The sequence below is a fragment of the Bubalus bubalis genome, chromosome 1 (genome assembly GCF_019923935.1).
Source record: "Bubalus bubalis isolate 160015118507 breed Murrah chromosome 1, NDDB_SH_1, whole genome shotgun sequence".
In the NCBI taxonomy this organism is placed as follows: domain Eukaryota; kingdom Metazoa; phylum Chordata; class Mammalia; order Artiodactyla; family Bovidae; genus Bubalus; species Bubalus bubalis.
The window spans coordinates 127998063-128013076 of record NC_059157.1 but is presented as its reverse complement, the minus strand read 5'-3'; the positions used below and the strand labels follow the sequence as shown (position 1 = coordinate 128013076).

The following is a 15014-nucleotide window of genomic DNA, read 5'->3' as shown; positions in this document are numbered from 1 at the left end:
AGACTTGATGTATTTTCACACCCACCGCAACCCTATGAGGTTATGAAGAACACGTTATTACCCCATTTTACAGTCTCAGGGAAGTAACTCACCCAAGGTCACATGCCCACTGAAGGTTAGAGCCTGAATTTGAACCCTGGGGTACCTGACAGTTGACAAGAGCGGTACTTAGAAAGGGGCCCTTGAAACAGGGGTTGGGAGAGGAGGCAGGAGGCTCCAGCGGCACAGGGAATACTGGAGTGTTTTTCTGTTTGGCTTAGCACCAGGGCTGTGGCTTGACATGCCTCTCTGTGCTAGGAGCCTAGTTCTGCATATGCAAAATGAAGATGCTGAATCAGTGCCAACAGGGCCGTACCCAAACCAGCCCCCACCCGAGGGCTCAGGAAATGACACACCTGAACTGCAGAACAGATTGTTGGACCCATCTCCAGGATCATCTCCCAGGATAGGGGTTTGCAGATGGCTGATCAGCAGCCCCTATGAGGGCCAGGTGTCCTGGGCTGAAGAGTGGCCTCCAGGCTGACCCAGACCCAGCAGTGCAGGGTGGTGGGCAACTCAGCCTCGGCGGTGGCCAGGGCTCAAGTCCTGCTGTGATCTTAGACACATTACTAAATATTTCTGGGCCTCAAACTCCTTTTTTTATAAACAAAGGAAGAAAACCTTTTCTGCCTACCTTCTGTGTATAGGGCCTGGAGGAAGAAACCTTCTACGCTGTGGGGGTCTGACTCTGGGCCAAAGCAAAGTCTTGGGAATGGTGGGAGTTGAACCGGTTCTCCGCCTGACCTTTCTGCTGGTGAGGACAGTTAGGAAGCATGAACCAGCACCCCGGGGGGGCTGCCTATGATTTTTTTCACAAGGCTAGCTGTGCACAGGGCCAGCTTCCTCTTGATACCCCTGCTGCACTACCCGAAACATAGAGCTTTTCTGCTCCAGGGGACTAGAGAATGTGTTTGAGGCAGGCAGGGATGGCTAGTAAGATGGAGATTTGCATCTAGTTTGGCAGCTAAGTTCTACTGAGGGCAGGGCTGGGCTCTGGGCTCAGCTCTAGAACATCCTCTGCTCCCAGCACAGGTGGGGTGAACCAGGCCCCAGGAAGGACAGCTGGCAGAGCCCCAGCGCCCACATTCTCAGGCCTGAGGCAGAGGTCTGAGCGACCACCCTCCTTCTGGGGGCCACAAGTTGTGTGGAGGCTGGGAGTGCCCAGAGAAGGGGTGTTAGGGTTCAGGGGTCAGTGTGTGGGGGGGTTCATTACTTCTTCCACACAGGCCTTGGCTGAGCCAGCCGCTTAGGCAGAAGGGAGACTGGGGGAGGGGAGGGCAGAGCTTTGCAAAGGAGGAGGCAGGAATTCTGGTTGGAAATCATTCAAATGAGGCTATGAAACCAGAACCCTGTCTCAGAACAAATTGGCCAGATTTGGCCTGAGGGGAAGGGGGGGTTACCAGGGGAGGGGAGGAGGTTGGGCCCCGAATGAGGGGGGAGGGGCTGGACAGGATTTGGATGTGTGTTCCCAGGAGGAGCCCAGGCCTGAGCTGTGATGGGGAGAAGGGGCCGCCGTCCCCTGGGCGGCTTGCTGTGACACAGGGGGGAGAAGCCAGGTGCCCCAGCCACCCCTGCGCCTTTCCTGAAGGGGACAGGGCTAGGCCACCATTGCCACTCTCGAGCACTGCACAGCTGTGCCTCTGCCGCCTCCCTGCCCCGTCCCTGCTCCTGTTCTACTTCTGAAGCAGAGGAGCCCCTGTGACTCCCCGTCTTACCAAGTATTCATTCAAAATTTCTGTTTCCTCCTGCTCTGTTCTAAGCCTGAGGGTACACGGATGAACTTGGCTGAGCCCTCAGCCCGGCGCAAAGGAGTGGATTGCTTAAGGCTTTGAGGTGTGACTTAAAAAACAGATTCTCATTCCTTGTCCTAACTGGGGAGGTGTCTTGGGGGTGCCCCTCACAGAGCAGAGCTGCCCTGGGAGGTCTGGGGAAGGGCCTTTCCTCCCCAGTCAGAGCCAGGACCAGGCATGGGTCGGAAAGAAGGGGAGGGGTGGGCAATGGGGGGTTCACTGCGGGGCCAGGCGGGGGCACACAGTCAGGAAAAACCAAGGCCTTCAGAGACCCATCAAAGAGCTGCTGTGTGAAAGAGGTAACCTTTGAGGGGTCACCCGGGTTCACGCTGCCTGGAGAGGCATGAAGGCCTCGTCTGATGCGGGCGGGGTAGGGGAGCGGCTAGAGGACGGGCTGAGGGAGGGAGAGGCTGGCTGGCGGGACAGTAGGTTGCTCTTCCAGCGCTAGTTTCCTGTCCCGCAGGGAGCGCTCTTCTCGGGAGAGGTCTGGGTGTCTGGACCCCTTCTCCAGGAGGAAGCAAGGTTCCTCAACCCCCAACTCCCATACCTCCTGGTCCAGAGTCAAGGGCCAAAATCAAGTCTGAGAATGGGATGGAAGGAGGACTTGGACTCAAGCCCTGATCTGGCCCCCTTTCTGCCCTGACCCTCCGCTAGCCTGATCCCCACCCTGGGGTCTGTCTGCTGGCTGCTCCTCTGACACTACCCCCATCAGGCTGGCCTCTGCTTTTGTTGAACTTTCTGTCCCTATCTCCTTCCTCCCTGTGACTCAAGTCCCAAGCTGTGGAGAGGGAACCAGAGACTGATGGGGATCCCTGTCCCCATTCCTACCTGAGCCCACTCACCTTCTAGAGACCTTGCTCCCCATCACCTCCAGTGTTGGGGTCTTGGAGGCCTCTCTGCCCTGCCCGCCCCCTCCCAGAGCCAACAAGAGGCACCGGATGCCTTCCTGTTTTGCCCTCAGTGTAGATTCTGGGGGTCTTCACTGACCTGCCCCCTCAGAGTGTGGGTACCCCCCCATCTCAGCAAGCTCTCCTGTTTCCCCCTCAGCCCAGTGCACACTCCCAGAGTCCTCCTCCATGACCTCTCCAACAGGAGTCCTTGAAGAAAGGTACTTCTGAGGGAACTGGGGAGGACGGGGTGGGGCTAGGGAGTCATGGCTCAGGATGGGAGAGGCCTCGGCTTCTGGCTCCTCCTTTGGGGAATCAGGCTGGGCCCGGACCTCTCTTCTCAACCCCTCCTCTCGACTAAGGGGGCTGCTGTGGCGGGTGTGTGAGCTGGAGGGGGATGGGAGGGGCAGGGGAGGTGGGGGAACCGGTCTTGTGTTGTTCTTGGCTTGGAGCCCCCCACCCCAGGGAAATCCTGACTCGGTGGAAAACTGAGCAGGCAGTCAGGCAGGGGAGGAGGAGTTGGAAGAGGAAGAGGAGGAGAAGGGGGGAGGAGGACAAGGGGCTCAGGGTGAGGTGGGGGCAGGGGCTCCTCTCATAAATCAATCCCATCAGCTCTCAGGCCTGACAAAAACCAGAGACCCAGGGTCCTTTGGGGGCTGGGGCAGAGAGTGGGGCGGTGCAAGCCATCTGAGGGGCTGTGAAGGAGAAAAGGCCGAAATGAGGGGTAGCATCCTGCTCAGAGGCCCTGCCTCAGGCCCCTCAAAACAACAGGTGTGTGTGTGTGTGTGTGTGTGTGTGTGTGTGAAGGAGGGAGTCTGAGAAAACAAGTTACAAGTACAGGAGCTGAACCAGGGTGGCTGTGACAGATTGATGGGTATGGGGGTTTCCCTCTGGTCAGCTATTCAGAACATTTTTATTGCCTTGAGTTCTGGCCTGGTTCAGCTCCCGAGGAACGGTGTGATTTCAGACAAGCGTTTGACCTCTCCAGACCCCTCAGTCTCCTCAGATGTGAGAGAGTGTATGATGGGCGTGGGAAGTGGTCTGGCTCCACTCTGCCAAGCCCTGACACTGCACCCCAGCTCTTCTCGGTACTGTTGTGTGGAGCAAAGAATATTGCTCAGGAGCTGGCACGACAATAGACAATAGTCAAGGTGCTGCTGTTTGATAGCTGTGATCTTGGGCTGGACACATAACCTCTCAGAGCCTCAGTTTCTGTATCTGTCAGATGGGCCTAATAATGCCTCCCTGGTGGGGGCCGTTACACCAGTGAGTGAAACAATGCATGTTAAGTGCTTGGGATGGCAGCTTCTTCGTTAAAGGCTGTTGTTTATTTTGTGTCCACCTCTTGAGTGTCTGCAAGTTTTAGCCTTCCAAGGATAACTATCAAGTGGCCCCAGCTCCAAACCTGTGACACAGAAACCCTTGCAACCTGCCCCCCTCAGTATTTCCAAGGACTCCTGAGATTTCTGTGCTTCTCCTCCCACCATCCTGGCTTGGCTGGTGCCCTCCTGACCCGTTGCTGCACTCAGGACACAGGGACTCAGGGCTGTGCCTCATGGGCCATCACCAAAGGTCTCGGCTCTGGCAGGATGATGCCGCCAGCATGGTGCAGCCAAGCGCGTGCCCTTGAGCATCAGCTGCCGTCCTAAGCTTTAGTCCTGCTGGTCACTGACCTATTCCTGCAAAGAAACAATGCCATTTTCTCAGTCCTTCCTCTCTAGGTACTCCTCTCAATATCCTGTTTCTGGTCCTTACTCCATCCCCATTCAGATCCCTGTGTTTTTTTAAAATATTTATTTGACTGCACTGGGTGTTTAGTTGTAGCATGTGAACTCTTAGTTGCGGCATGTGGGATCTAGTTCCCTGACCAGGGATTGAACCTGGGCCCCCTGCTTGGGGAATGCAGTTTCTGAGCCACTGGACCACCAGGGAAGTCCCCCCTCTGGTTACTGTCAGAGCCCCTGGGGATCTCTTTGGGCTGCCCTCCAGTCCCAACTGGACCTAGGCCTTACCCGGTTCAACTAGATCCCTGATATGGTACATGGAGACATTGCAACCAGCAAAACGGGCTGACTTTTGACGTACAGTATGTGCCTCTGTGAGAATGCCGAGGGACAGCAGTATGTTTATATCTTAGAAAGTAGTATTTTCTTTGCAACTATATTATATGATTATTCCCCAGGAAAATCACTTTGGCCAACCTGTCTTCTACCCTCAGCTCCCCTCCTCACTCCCAGGCTCACCTTCTTCTCCAGGTGGCAAGACCCTTTCATCAAGGGAAACCCACAAAGTGTGTTTTTGGATGGTTAGGGAGTGGGGAGACAATGGTCCAGGCCACTCCAGGTCTCTACTCTTGAGTCTGAACAGACACACTAGACTGGGCCAAGCCAAGGGCTCAGCTTGGGGAGAACTGGAAGGGGAAGGGGTTCCCCTTTCCCAGGAGGCCCTGCCTTCCTCTGGGATTTCATACCCTAATTCAGCCCCAAGGGTCCACGCCCCAAGATAGGAGAACCATGATGGAATCAGAGGCCTAAGAAGGCCTGGACTTCACTGAATGGCTCTTGTAGGGACCAGACCTCTGATATCTGAAGGTGTGGACTCTCCATGGTGAAGGAAGCCTGGAGGTGAGGAGCTGGCTTACAGGCTCTCAGAGAGAACCTTGACAAATCTGTCTTCTCCACTGGAGGATGGGGTTAGTACAGGCATGCTGTGGGAGCACTTTGGCCTGCTGGGGCCGCTGCCCTTAAGAGGCCTCATCTTCACATGAGTTGCCCCTGAGCTCTAAGGAGTCTAGCCAGCTCAGCTAGGAATGTCTCGAGAGACCATTTTTCAGACAGCAGGGTCCCCACTCTGCAACCTGCATAACAAGCAGGCAACCAGGCTCTGCTTGACCATTCCCAAGGACTGGGCAACTCACAAGGTAGCCCCTTCCAAGTTGGGTGGTTGAGATGATTGAGAAATTAGAAATGGAGCGTCTGACAAGCCTTCAAGGCTGGTCCCTCTGTGGAAGTGAAGAGGGGTTGGGGAGCACAGCTGGGATGCCTCTGTGAGGGAGGGAGATAAGGCAGGCTGCTTGTTTAGGGTGAGGCCTAGATCCTGCGGAAAATGTTTAGGCCTGGGAAGTAAGGGACAGGGTTTGAGTCTTTGCTCACCACTAACTAATGAGGGAGTCCTTTTCCCGGGGCCTCAGTTTCCCTAAATGCAAACTTTATGGGCTGGGCCTGGGGACTTCTAAGGGCTCTGCCCCTGGCAACGGATGCTCTTCCACGAGTCTATGAATAGTTGGCGAAGAGGGATCAGGTCTTGGTCCATGGGGGCTGGGCTGGCGCAAGATGCTCAGAGAATGGGCCTTGTGTGGGTCTGGACAAGGTTCCCTTTCATTTCGTGAGGCGTTGGCAGCAGCCCAGGGCCCACAGACTCTCTCTCCCGCCAAGGTCAACCTGACCCTGACCTGGGGGGCACCATTGCCTGGGGCAGTTGAGGTCAGGAGTTGGTGACTTGGGAGAAGAAGGCCAGTGCAGAGGTCCAGACTCCTGTCCTCTGGCTGGGCTGAGGGTCTGAGCAACTGTAGTTCTATGTGTCTGGAGTTCCTGACACCTACCCAGAGCTCCACCCCACCCCCATGGCAATCTTGGTGGTCCTTGGAAAGACCTCCACTGGTCTTGGCGTCAGAGAAACTTGGTATGGAATCCAGGCCTGTCACTTACTGGCCCAGTGACCTTGGGCAATTCACTGCCCCTCCTCATCTACAAGTCAGGGCCGCTTATGCTACTTTGGAGGTTGCTGGGGAGATAAGACACCTGAGCAAGCATCACACCCATCCATAGAGTGTGGCTGTATCCTTACTGGAATCTCAGCTGATTGAAGACAGTGACAAGGAACCAGAACCAGATTGGACTCGCTTCCCACTGCCTCAGCCCTCTGTCTCATGGTCTGTTTGTCCATCAGAGCACTGAGGGCTTCCAATTCTCAGGCCCTAAAATCTGTACCATTTAAAGTAGTCAAAACAAACCCTTCACTCAATTTATGCAGAAAGGGAACCAGCTCCTGACCGGGCCTAATGGGTTCCAGGTGTGCAGTGCGCCCTGCAGCCGCTGAAGCAGCTACGGTGGCTGCGGCTGTGACTCTGCCCGGCTGGCTGGAGGTTCAAGCGGGCCAGACTTTCCAACCTGACCCTCCCGCCTGTGAAGAATGAAGAGTGGGGTCAGGGCTACCCAGTATGGTGGGACAGCCCACCTTGTGCTCAGGAGCCTAGAGTTCAGAGCCAGGAGGTGCACACATGGGCGTCTCCCAGACTGCTTCACCACCTCTCCCCAGCGCCCCCCAGCACCCCCCTCCACTGCCCCAGTCAATGCTGAGCACCTCAGGTGAGTCTGGCCTTGACTTCAAGAGGTTCTGGGGTTGTCGAGATGACTTTCACAGACTTGTAAAACTCCTTCTCACAAGAGGTCAACCATGGGAGTGACCTCCCAGAGAGGCTCAGGGAACCAGGTGGGAGCCCAGGGGGCAGGAGTGAGGTTTCTTTTATTACCATTATATATTAATCATCATGTTATATAATCAGAGTGACAGTTGTTATTTATTAATGGTGAACCATGGGGCCAGGCACTATATTCAGTGCTTTCCATGCATGAGCTCAAGCACGGCTTTGAGCTTCCAATACATGTCTAGGCTCTTGTTTTCTCCTGGAACAAAGAGGGGACAGGAGGCTCAAGGGTCCCAAGAGACTTGCCTGAAGATCACTTGGTCAGGAACCTGCTGAAGTTTGGTTTGATACCAAGGCTGTCTGACCTGAGGCAAGGCCCATCCCACTCTACCATACTTTTCACAGGCTGGTCCAGCCTGTCCCTAAAGTGTCAGGGAGAGTGCAAGAGTGCACAAGCGTAAGTGTATATGCAGGACGTGTGTAGGCAGGACCTGGTTAGAAGGTTCAGTTCAGTTCAGTCGCTCAGTCGTGTCCAACTCTTTGCGACCTCATGGACCACAGCACACCAGGGCTCCCTGTCCATCACCAACTCCCAGAGTCCACCCAAACTCATGTACATTGAGTCGGTGATGCCATCCAACCATCTCATCCTCTGTCGTCCCCTTCTCCTCCTGCCCTCAATCTTTCCCAGCATCAGGGTCTTTTCCAATGAGTCAGCTCTCAACATCAGGTGGCCAAAGTATTGGAGTTTCAGCCTCAACATCAGTCCTTCCAATGAACACTCAGGACTGATTTCCTTTAGGATGGACTGGTTGGATCTCCTTGCAGTCCAAGGGACTCTCAGGAGTCTTCTTCAACACCACAGTTCAAAAGCATCAATTCTTCGGCACTCAGCTTTCTTTATAGTCCAACTCTCACATCCATACTGACTACTGGAAAAACCATAGCTTTGACTAGATGTACCTTTGTTGGCAAAGTAATGTCTCTGCTTTTTAATATGCTGTCTAGGTTGGTCATAACTTTCCTTCCAAGGAGTAAGTGGCTTTTAATTTCATGGCTGCAATCACCATCTGCAGTGATTTTGGAGCCCCCCAAAATAAAGTCTGCCACTGTTTCCAGTTTCCCCATCTATTTTCCATGAAGTTATGGGACCAGATGCCATGACCATAGTTTTCTGAATGTTGAGCTTTAAGCCAACTTTTTCACTCTCCTCTTTCACCAAAAGGCTCTTTAGTTCTTCGCTTTCTGCCATAAAGGTGGTGTCATCTGCATATCTGAGGTTATTGATATTTCTCCCAGCAATCTCGATTCCAGCTTGTGCTTCATTCAGCCCAGTGTTTCTCATGATGTACTCTGCATATAAGTTAAATAAGCAGAGTGACAATATACAGCCTTGACGTACTCCTTTTCCTATTTGGAACCAGGTTAGAAGGTAGTGCAGGGACTTTTCCCTGGAGTGATGCCAGAAGCTTACACGCCCATCAGCTGGGCACACTGTCCCCTTGTCCAGACCTAGCCCACCCCTGCCCCCAGCTGCCTCACCCCCTCACCTCTGGACTGGGCACCCCCTCAGTGTAAGCTTGGCGGCAGAGGGGACACTCAGTATTGGGACCACTGTGTAATCATTCCACTTCCGCCCACATTAGCTGGGCCCTCAGGGACAGACTGGGTAGTCATTGCTGGGGGAGGACTGGAGACCCACCCTAGGACTGCAGGTGCTCTGGGGGCATGATACTACCTTAGCCCTCCTGTTTGGATAATTTTTAGTAATAATCATTGAGTTTCTATTGTCTCAATAATCTTCCCATACAAATAGACCTCTTATTGTTATAACTTCTCAAAACACCCTGTACTTTCCTTCCTAACACCAATTTGTAATTTTAAATTTATTTACATGTCTCTTTGGTTAATTCTGTCTTCCGGCTAGACTGCAAGCTCCAAAGGGTAGTCTGCTTTCTGCTGTCGCCCCAGTGCCCGGCACAATGCTAGCACATAGTCCACACTTGACAAATTTTTATGAAGATATTTATGGACGAATGAGTGAATTGGAGGCAGTGGAAAGCTAAGAATAGGTAAGGCAGGCCACGGAAGGAGGCTAGGAAGGGAGAGAGGTATGAGGATGAAGCTTTGGAGTCCGTCTATGGAGCTGGGTGGGATGGCATTATTGGCCCTTGAGAAGCCAGGTGTGGCTCTGGCATGTGGTGGCTAAACTCTAGGGCATCATCACTTGCCTGTACTCAAACTGTGTCCCCTGCCCCCCTCCTCCCAGGGCAGGAAATCAGGGGGAATCTGTGGATACAAGCCTGTCTTACATCTCCAGACCCTCAGAACCCAGAAAGGCCACCAGCCAAAGTTTCCCCCCCTTCCACAGACACTCAAAAGGGAATTCTTGAAGGACCTCAGTATTTGGGCCACTCAGGGAGGTATGGAGTGCCAATCAAGACTAAAGTCACAGGAAGGGACTTTTCCCAGCCTGTGTCCCATTCCCCTGTGTCCCTAGAAATGTTGAGCTCATAACACCCTCTTTAGCCCTCAATCCCCACTCCTTAGCCCCAATATTCTGGGAGTGTGGAAGGGGAAGTTTTTAGGAAGATCTGAGTTCAAAACCAGCTCTGGCAAGTTCTAGATGGGAGACCTCGAGCACCCTTAGCTTCCCCATCTCCAGAAGGGAGGTGATAATCTCCACTATACGTGTTGCTGAAGATCGTGTGTACAGACGTATTGCAGTGTGCGACACCAAGGAGGCACTCCGTGAAGGGCAATTCCTGGACTCTCATTCTTGCTCTGCCACCAACAAGCCATGTGATCTTGGGGAGGACACACCACCTCTGGTCTCAGCTGCATCTGTCAAACAGGAGGGTTGGATCAGATCATCTTGAAGGCCCCTTCCAGCTCTAACTTGCTTGGTTCTATTCTGAGCAGGGAGCCCCACCTCTGGGGCAGGGGCAACAGGAACATTCTTTCAGCTCAGATTCAACCCAGGCACATGCCTGCCCAGCCCCATCCCGCACATTTAGCCTGGAGCTGTTGCCACGTTGGCCGCGCCCTTGGCACCAGGCTGTTCCCCAACCCCGCCCTCCTTGCCAAGGCCACAGGTGGGTGGCTCCATTGCTGGCGGATGGTAGGAGCCCAGGAGGACAGAGGAAGAGGATGGGGGAGAAGAGGGAAGGGTAACCTGGCTGAAAGAATATAGTGAGGGCTAGGGCAGGGCCTTGAACCCTGTGGAGTTCATTCCAGCGCTGCGACTTTCTAGTCGTGTGGGTCCTTGGGCAATTGGCTGTAACTTTTCAGAAGCCTGTTTCCTCATTTATGAACCAATAATAATAACAATTTCTACAACCCCATTGGATTGCTGTGAGATTAAATAAGAATACATGTCAAGTGACTGGTATTCTGAAGTTTTGTTCTCGGGGGTGGGGGTGTGGAAGGCTCACACATCCTTTCCTCAGCCCCTGGGGAGGGGGAAGTTTCTTGAAGGCATATGTGAGCGCTGGGGCGACTTTCCAGTGGGCCTGCGGACCTCACTCCGCAGGCTGAGCCCCCTCCCCCTGGGCTGGCAGCCTGGGGTCCGGGGCCGGGGAGCCCCAGCCTGCAGCTCAGGAGGGTAGGCTGCGGCCAGAGCCGGCCCCCCAACCCCCACCCGCACCGCCTCTGCCTCCGTGCTAGCGTCTTTGATCTGCAACCTTCAGGGGGATTAAGAGCCTGAGAGCCCCTCTCCCCGGGGTCCCCCACTCCTCGCCGCCACCCTCCCTCCGGGCTGACCTCCCAGTCGGCGGCCCGGGCTAGGGGCTGGCTCCGCCGCCGGTGGTCCCCGCTCCTGCCTGCCGCGCCTCCGGGCAGGCCACTGGGATTACAGGGGCAGCGGCCGCGGCGGGCGGCTTCCGGGAGCTCTGGGGTAGGGAGGTGCTGGGGCCCTGGGGGGGCGGGACGAGGGGAGGGGGCTGGGGACCGGGTGGGTAAGGGCCGCGGCGCCTCCCGGCCATTTTGGCCGGGGAATCGGAGTAAAGTGTTTAAAAAGAAAAACTCTCCGGAGGAGGACGTAACCTTTTCTTAACATCTGGGGCTCAATTAGCTAATGACAGCAAAGCCTTCTCCGGTGTCGCTGACCCCTCTGCAGCAGCCCCGCTCCCCCACCCCTGGTATTTATACAGCTGCGGCCCCTCGCTGGGACGCGGGGCAGGGGGCTTGGCTGGGTTATCTCGGCGGAGATCCGCCGCCCACCCCAAAAAAAGAGAAAGAAAAGGCTTAGCGCACGGTCCCGCCCACCACCCTGCAGCCCTCGTCGCCGCTGGCTCTCTTCTCTTCCCACTCGCAGCTCTGGTCTCTGCCTCCGCCTTCTTCCTCCGGCCTCATCGAATCTCCGTGATTTGCCGCTTCTGCCCATTTCCTCACTCCTCCACTCTCTCTCCCTTTTCGTGTCCACCACCCCCTTGCCTGGTTGTCTCTCTTTTCGCCCCTCTTTCTCTGTCTTTTCTCTCTCCCCCCAGCGGCTTTCCCACTCTTTCTAACTCTGAATAGCTCCCTTGTTCCCCTCTGGGTTCCTGTCTCCCTCTTATTCTGCTGCTTCCTCCCCACCTTTGTCTGTCCCTGTCTCAATCGCTGAATGCCTCTCTGTCCTCCAAGAGGTGCGTCCTGCCCTGGCTACCAGGCAGACACTCCTGAGGGGAGCTGGCCTGGTGCTGGGCCCGCTCTGGGCCAAGCATCTTTCCCCACTGCAGAGCTGCGCAGGCCTAGGGCTGGGCGCTTGCTGACTTACCTGGATCCCGGGTGTGGGGAGTGTGGGAGGACCGTTTTTTAAGGCACTAACTCTTCTTGGTTAGAGCCAGAGGGAGTCCCTAGGGGCTTCCCAAGATGCCTGGCCACTCCAGCTTCTGGAATCTCACCCTCCCTGCCACTTGCTCACTGCCACCCAACCCCAACACCCCCAACAGAGTTGGTATTTTGAATTCAGATGCAAGTGCAGACACACACTTTCCTCTTTGTGTTCCTTCAGAACAGTTAAAACAAGCAGGAATCTTTTAAAATAATTCACCAACACTAAGGAAAAAAAGTGGTAAGTGCAGAAACTAAAAATAGCACAAAAGAGTCCTGTCCAGAGACAGCAGTAGGGTAGCAAAGAAGAGAATAAGGTTTGGAATTAGGTTAGATTCAACTTGGAACTCCATTGTTTAAACAAATCTGTAATCCTGGGTGAATCACTTGAGCCTCAGTTCCCTCACCTGTAAAATGGGGATAATAATAATTATTAAACAATAATGAAATTTTTTGCCTATAAAACTGCCTATAGTCAGTGCAAGGCAAAGTTCTTTCTTTAGGACATTAGCTTTTTATTTTCTTGGAGAAAAGCTTGCAGTCTATGGTTTTTCCAAGAGAATAACATTTTCCAGGAATTCTACTTCCTTTTACAAATACACTTGAAACTCTCGCACCCCTTGCTGACTCCTCTATATAAGAGAGAAGACTTCAGATCCCTTTCAGGGACGAGCTCAGGTGGTTAGCGTTTGCAAACACCCGGGTGGGAGGAGTTCCTGAGCTCTAGGGTTGACTCTGGGTAGGACCCTCGGCTTACAGAATCCTGGATGCAGAGCAGGGTGCCTCGCCCACAGGATCATGAATCTCCACGAGAACCAACCAAAAAGGGTACTGTTAGCATCTTTTACACCCGGGGAGACAGAGAAGCAATTTTCTAAGTACCACTGCTATCTCGGAGTAGAAATTAGACTGGATCCCAGGGGTCTATTCTCTAGAGCCCAGGAGGAGGTCTCCCCACCGGCAGAAGAAGGAAAGGTGAGGGGACACTTTGGGCAGGCCGCGCGGGGCAGAGGGGCAGAGCTGGCACTCTTTCTGGGAAGCACTGGTAGGTGGGCTCCACCCTCCGACCCGGAGCCGCCGGGCCCTGGGTGCAGGGGGGAGGGGGAGACGCTGGGAAGAGTGTTGAGCCCCGCCGCCGACGCTGGACTGGCTGCCCGCGCGCCGGGCTCGCTGCCGGCACCGGATGGAGAGTCCCGAGAAGGCTTAATTTGCAGGAAGACATTCTCATCAGATCTCGTCTCCGGCAGCGGAGCGCTGCTGCCGGGGGTCGGACGGGGCTCCTCTCAGCACCCCTCCCCGGGGCCCCGGCTGGGCGAGAAACAGAGCTGGCGGTAAAAGAAACTGGAGCCGCGGCGCCGGGGCGGCCGCGAGGGGCTGGGGCCTTGGAGGGCCTGGCTGCCTCTTGCCAAGGTCAATCAAGCCGTCCCCGGCTCGGGAGGCGCGCGCTGAATGCGCCGGGCGGCGAGGGGCGAAGGGCCGGAGGTGGGGGCCAGGGTGGGGCAGAGGCCCGGCCCCAGTGGACGCTTCCCGCCCCTTCTCGGGGCAGGTACTCTGGCTTCCCAACCCAGGGGAGGATGGAGTTGTGGTGCGCGGGCCAGAGGCTGGGACCCAGGCTGCCGGGTCTGACCCCCTCAGGCGGAAATAGAGTCTAATTAGAGACGTTTTTATGCTAATATGCACCTGGCTAAGCTTTTCTAGGGCGGAGAAAGTGGGTAGTGTAGAAGGGAAGGAGTTCCGGAGAGAGGAAAATTCCGGAAGCACTTGATTCCATGATAAAAGGCTCCAAGGCTCTACTCACCCGGCTGAGTGGCCTCGGGGAAGTTACTTGAAGATGCTATTGGGCTTCAGTTTTCTTTTCTGAAAAAAGGGACACGGGTCAAGTTTCTTCCTAGGGTGGTCACTCTCAGCAACAAGTCCAGCCCTCAGATTGCTGTGGAGGCTGGAGAGGGGACGAGTTTCGGGACGTGTGAGGTACATGGCAGAGGGCAGAATCTTGGGCGTTGCAGAGCATCCAGAGTCATAAAAACCAGAGACGTATTTCCAAGGGCCTGTGGCTGACTGTCCCCACTGTTAGCCACTTGTCAAACGTGCCCACAAGTCAAAGTGACGGGCCCCGGGGAAGGAAACTCAACAAGGGTCCCCGGATTGATGGCAGCAGGTCAGAAGGAGGAGGGTCGGTGGTAAAAGAAGATGGGAGAGGGGGCTGGGCAGGAGGGAGGAGAAGTGGGTGTTTTATGGTAGGACCCGCTGGAGCTTAAATATAAGGTTGGGGTGGAAGGGAGAGATGGATTGAAGATGCCAAGGAGAGAAAGGGGAGTTGACTGATGGGGTCATGTCCTGAAGCAGGTGGAAGGGTGGGAGCTAGACCACAAGTGGGAAGGAACTGGAGACACTTTGGAGTGGTAGGTGGTGGGAGGAGGAGAGGCTGTTTGACCTGCAGGGAACACGCTTCATTGGCCTTACTCAGCTCAGCGGTGGAGGAGGCCTCAATGTGGTCATCTAGTGAGGAGTAAGCGTGGACACGGGAAGAATTTACCTTGGAGACAGAATTGGGAGTAGAGTGGGCAGGGTGGGAGGGCTGATGAGCAAGGATGCTGCTGAGGTTAGAGTACAAGGATTTGAAAGCAAAGTAAATCTTTGAGGTGAGAGGAGAGCACTGGCGTTTCCTGAGATCGCCTTATGTCCTTCTATTCATTGTTTCATTTAATTCCCTACCACACAGAGCAGTAGGTGTTATTAATCCCCTTTTATAGATGGGGAAATGGAGGCTGAGAGTGATGAGGATCTTTGCCCAGGGTCACATAGCTGGTAAGAGATGAAGGCCTGATTTGAACCCTGGTCTTTCTGCCTCAGACCGGAAGCTGCTTCCATTTTGCTCCACTGGGCAGGAGTTCTGACCCTGAGGCCTCGGCGGTCCTTCCTTCCCCAGGTGTGGCCATCCTGGGGCACTGACCCATTTGGCTGGAAGGAAGGGCTGGGCTTTCGACTCGTGCGGTCTGTCCTGAGCCCGGCTGAACTTGCAGGAAACTTCCACCCCGCTGAGATGGGGGGAGGGGGGTG

The 15014-nt window shown here is 54.9% G+C and overlaps 1 long non-coding RNA gene across 1 annotated transcript; it reads right to left on the bottom strand.

Annotated features, from left to right (window-relative positions):
- Positions 1–9151: 9151 nt before the first annotated feature.
- On the bottom strand, positions 9152–11645 carry LOC123334174. Its single transcript, XR_006552004.1, has 2 exons — positions 10905–11645; positions 9152–9986 (listed from the first exon to the last, which is right to left on the bottom strand). It is a non-coding gene; the product is annotated as an uncharacterized LOC123334174 (long non-coding RNA).
- Positions 11646–15014: the final 3369 nt, after the last annotated feature.